This window comes from Oryza glaberrima, chromosome 2 (assembly GCF_000147395.1).
Source record: "Oryza glaberrima chromosome 2, OglaRS2, whole genome shotgun sequence".
NCBI classification, from domain to species: Eukaryota; Viridiplantae; Streptophyta; class Magnoliopsida; order Poales; family Poaceae; genus Oryza; species Oryza glaberrima.
Genome location: NC_068327.1, coordinates 8,427,125 through 8,432,466, shown reverse-complemented (window position 1 = coordinate 8,432,466; position 5,342 = coordinate 8,427,125). Strand labels below are relative to the sequence as shown.

Below are 5,342 nucleotides of genomic sequence, written 5' to 3'. Positions count from 1 at the left end.
GCGAGTCGCACTTTTTCCGACCGAGAGAGAGAGAGAGAGTTGGCACTGTTCAAAAATTCCCGTGGCGCTCGAGAGAGAGAGCGGCGGAGAGAGGGAGAGAGCGGAGGCGGTGAGAATCTCTGGCCAAATCCCTGCCGGAGACGTCGCCGCGGCGGCGGTTTGGGAGGGGGGAAGGTTACAGCTGTTTCGTCCTGTCGCGCCGGCGGTGGAATCAGCGGCGGAGGCGGAATCCGCGGTAGAGGCGACGTTTTCGTCTCATCGTGCCAGTAGTTGTGGGGGAGGGGGGGAGGGAAGCAGAGGCTGCGGTTTCCTCTCCACCAAATCCGGCGGTAAGCTGCGGCGTGCAGAGGTGGTTGCGGTTTTTTTGCGTCGGAGAGAGAGGAGCGATCCATTTTTGTGTGTGATTTTTATGCCAGCAGAGGTGGAGGGGGAGCGATTATTGTGTGCGTTTTTTTGCCGGTAGAGGTGGAGAGGTGGAGCGATTTGTGTGCGTTTTTTGTGCCGGGAGAGGTGGAGAGATTTTGGGCATTTTAACTGCGCAAATCAGTGTGCGATTGGGGCATTTGTTTTCTCTCTAGCTCTATCCCCTCATTTTCCCCCTCTCTCTTCCTCATCCAGGGGCTAGTGCTGGTGGTGGATCTCGGGCTCTCTTTTGCTGTGCCCTCTCTGCATCCTCTCGGCGAGCACAAGTGGTGGTGGATCTCTTGCTCGATTTGAAGGTATTTCTATTTTTTTTCTCCATTTTGGCATTTGCTCATTTGCTTGCACAGGCCATGAGTCAGATTTCATGTTGTAGCCTCAGCATAATGAAAACTTGGTGCCATTATACTAGGATTTCTTTGTGCCCCTTTGATAGCTTTTTTAGGGTTCCATGCTTCATTTACAATGTAAACCCAGTGTGATTTTTTTTCAGTTACCATGTTGCTAATTGTAGGTGCTAATATTCAGTTATGTTATTTGTGTACATTGAGAGAACAGAGGTTTTTTGTGTACTTGTGCTGCCATTTTTTTACCAGGGGTTTTGTGTGCCCTTTGATAGCTCTAGGTTTCCATGCTTTCATGCACAGTGTAAATATGGGTAGCTAGATAGGTTTCAAGTCGTAACAACCAACATGGATTGAATAGATCAACATCGATCTGCAGAGATCGACGTACATTTAGAGAACAGAGGCTGCAGATAGGCGGGGGGGGAGCATGTATGTGCATGCATGTATATGCAGCATGTAATACATTTGATTTATTGAATTACATCTAGTCTAGTTAAAACTTACTTTTTTCCTGTGGCATGAGTAATATTTTTAGAACAATGAAATTAAGTTTGCATTTTTTTTTCTTCCTACTAGTTGTTAAGTTAATTCCAAAATGTACTGACTTACTTCTAAACACATAAATATTACTTCCTACTAGTTGTTAAGTTGTAATTGGTTAGTTTTTGTTGAAACTAATATTTAAAATGATTTTCCAGTGATGGCTAGGAAGAAATCCCATGCAACAAAAGGCACGTTGAACGAACTAGAGTAAGTCAGAAAAAAGGGGTGTATCACAACGTGGGAAGAAGAGAGATCACGGTGGAGATGATGCAACACAACCTCCTCCAAAAAGGAGTAGAACAAAGGTATTGAAACAACCGTCTATCTTTCTACCCTTGAACCTGTGTTTTTGCTTTTTTTTATTTACTGCACTACACCTTTTTTTATGCTGCTGCACTAGACTTTTATCTGTATTTTTCTAGAAGTAACTTAACTAGTTTTAGAAGTAACTTAATATTCCATAAAAAGTAACTTAACACTTACAGTACTTTTTTTGAAACGGTATTTTTGACGTTGAATATGGACTTGGACATGTGTACTACCTATAGTTATAACCGGATGGTTAGTAAATCAGAATGATCCAGTATTGAATAAAATTTGGTTAACTAATTCCTGTCACATTATGTGAGATTGCATGTCTATCCTTGTTCTATGTACCCATAATCCTTTTTATGGTAGAAGTATGAAATGCAACCAGTTTTTCGAAATCAATCCAGATTTATGATGTTGCAATCCAGTATTGAATGAAGTTTTGGTTTGCTTCGGAAGGAGTATGACTATGTCCCCATACAATTGCACTACATGTTAGAAAACTTGTAAAATCCAAGTGGAAGTGTTTTTGCCTTTTTTTTAATGCACTAGACTTTTTTTTTTGCTAAAGGATTGAATCATATGACTTTTATCTGTATTTTCCTAGAAGTAACTTAACATGTTCTAGAAGTAACTTCATCTGTTGTCAAAAATAACTTAGCATGTTCTAGAAGTAACTTACAGTACAATACCTTTTTTTTGGAAGTAAGTCAGTGTAGTTTGGGAGTAAGTCAGTGTAATTTTGGAATTAAGTCAGTGCATTTTGGAAAGTAAGTCAGTGCAATTTTTGGAAGTAAGTCAGTGCAGTTTTGGAAGTAAATACCATGAAATAGGACAGTAACTTTTTAGACATTTACAGTTACATGCCTATAGGAAGCAATTTTTTCTCAATTTGACATCAGTGGCTATAGTTATGTTTTTTTTTTCACAATTTTGTTTTGATGCAGTACCAGAAGAGAAACCGAGGAGGCAACTAGGGGGAACGCATCATGTTGGGTGCACATACAAGGTACAAAATGAATTAAGAAGGTGTAACTAGGGGATGTAAATTCAACTATATGTTGAAGTAACTTGCATGTTCCTAGGAAGTAACTTACTGAAGTGTTAGAAGTAAGTTTCTGTTAAAATTGCTATGAGAGCCTACTATGGAATGTGAATTCAACTTTATGTGAAAGTAACTTGCAAGTTCCTAGGAAGTAATTTACTGAAGTGTTAGAAGTAAGTTTCTGTTAAAATTGCTCTGAGATTTTTGAAACATCACTACTCATGCCTTTTGCTCCAACTTTTTTTTCCTAGCAGCACATACAAAGGAAATTTGGAGGTATGAGGGAGGACATTAATCAAGATGGAAAACAGGAAACAACATTACAACTCATTTCTTACAAAATTGCAGCACAGTTTCATAGAATATGTTTATCAGAGAAGACAGAAAAGATCTCAAAGATTCTAGGTTAGTTTCTATGTTTTTTTTGGATGGATCTCAAAAAAACAGAGGATGAACTTCATGTGTACCTGTGATTTTTTTTTTGATCTACTTTACTTTCTTCTCCTCCTCCGAGTTGATGGTTTCCTCCTCCTCCTCCTGTTCGTGCTTTTTTTGTGATTTTTTTCCGCCATGGCGGCTGCGTGGGGATTGACGCTGCCGGTTGTCCGGACTTGATGGGTTGGAGGGGGGAAGGAGGCGCGCAGCGCTCTATCCTAGCTGGGCCCACGCCAGCTATACCACGCAAAGCGAGAGCCGTGCAACCGTGGTGCGCGCGCGGGCTTTCCTTTTTTGGCAGGGGCGCGCGTTCACGCGGTTGCTTTTTCTGGCAGGGGCTCGTGTCGCGTGATAGGACTATCGCGAGACCGATCTCGGTCTACTCGCGTCCAAATTAAATGGCTTTGCAGTTTCAATATTAACCAATGCATCCCATCTTTCCATACTTCCAATCAATCATCGACTATGATGTTACATTATATTTGACATTATGATATTTACAATCCGAGTTATTTTTCTCTATAGGCATGTCTTCGTTTCGGATAATTATTTTTCTTATCTTAATTGTATTTAAGACCAGCAATAAATTCAATAAAGATTGGGGATTAGAGTTGACGTTCGTAAAGTTTAGGTGTTTGGGCTTTGAGTAAGAACTATAATTGGATTATGCTTATTGACTCGAAATTGGATCGGGTGTCAAGTACACCTATTCGAATGTTCCCTCTACTTAAAGTTACTTTTGTTTTAAGCCAAATATTTCTTATCTTTGATCATTGATATATACAAATCCATATAGTATAACATGTGAATTACATATTATGAAAGTATTTTGCATGATAAATTAAAAATATAAATCTTATGATGATAAGCTATATGAATTTATAGAAATCGATGGTCAAAGATTTTAGATGTCTGACTCGAACGAACTTCGAATGATAAGAAATTTGAAATGAAAGGAGTATAACGTAAGCATGGAAAAGCGCTGAAGTTTAATCTGGCCCATCTCGACAACAACTTTGACTAAGGGTGTGTTTAGTTCACGCTAAAATTAAAAGTTTGGTTGAAATTGGAACGATGTGATGAAAAACTTGGAAGTTTGTGTGTGTAGGAAAGTTTTGATGTGATAGAAAAGTTGGAAGTTTGTGTGTAGGAAAGTTTTAATGTGATAAAAAGTTAAAAGTTTGAATAAAAAGTTTGGAACTAAACTCGGCCTAAGCCACAGCCCGTTGTAGACCTGACAAAGTGACAGTGATCAAAATTACAGAAAGAAGAGGCACTCAAAAAGGAAAAAAAATCCCATTAGTTGGGATTTGGGTTGAATAGTGGTGACTGGTGTAGCAAATTAGAGTGTGTTCTTAGCGTGTATTTAGTTCATGTCAAAATTGAAAGTTTGGTTGAAATTGGAACGATGTGATGGAAAAGTTGGAAGTTTATGTGTGCGGGAAAATTTTGATGTGATGGAAAAGTTGGAAGTTTGAAGAAAAAATTTGAAACTAAACAAGGCCTTAAGTCTAAGTTCCCAACCTCACTATCTCATTTACCGCGCGCACGCTTTTCAAACTGCTAAACGGTGCGTGTGTTGTAAAAATTTTCTATAGAAAAATTACTTTATAAAAATCATATTAATTCATTTTAAAGTTTTTTAAGCTAATAGTTAATTAATCACGTATTAATCCATTGCTCTCTTTTCTGTATCGAAGGTGAGGGTTCCCAACCCTCACTAAGAACACAGCCTCAATTAGGACAGTGCTTGGCCCATTGATGGTAAACAAGCATTTGTTTGGAATTGTGAACAAGAAAAAACTGAAACGAACTTGTCCCTTCACATGAAGCCTAGCTAGTTGAGTGAAACTTAATTTCGACCCATCCATTTGTAACAGCGCATGATTAAGTGGTTTGTGTCGACGTTTGATGTCGCGATTCCGGTATTTGCATACTATGGGTATCGTTGGTGCTAGGATATATGCGACATTGTAGTAAAAGAGATGGGGACGAGGATTTTTATACAGGTTTGGGCCCCTGAATTGTCAGGTAATAACCCTACTCCTGTTGGCCGAAGCCGGTATTGCTCTTATTCACCATAATCACACCAGTACAATATTTGGGGTAGCCTATTTAACTGTTGTCGATTTGGCGATCTGTAGTACTGACTCGTAGTCGACAACAGGGTAGCCTTCCTCCTCGAATCCGCATCCGGCGAGATTAGAGACAGCGCTATATCTCTCCTGATGGTAGCCATAGGC

The 5,342-nt window shown here is 39.5% G+C and overlaps 1 long non-coding RNA gene across 1 annotated transcript; it reads left to right on the top strand.

The window, feature by feature from the left end:
* The first annotated feature begins 595 nt into the window (after window positions 1–595).
* Window positions 596–3,159, top strand: LOC127761114 (uncharacterized). The gene is made up of 4 exons (XR_008015203.1): window positions 596–719; window positions 1,466–1,615; window positions 2,567–2,628; window positions 2,919–3,159. It is a non-coding gene; the product is annotated as an uncharacterized LOC127761114 (long non-coding RNA).
* Window positions 3,160–5,342: the final 2,183 nt, after the last annotated feature.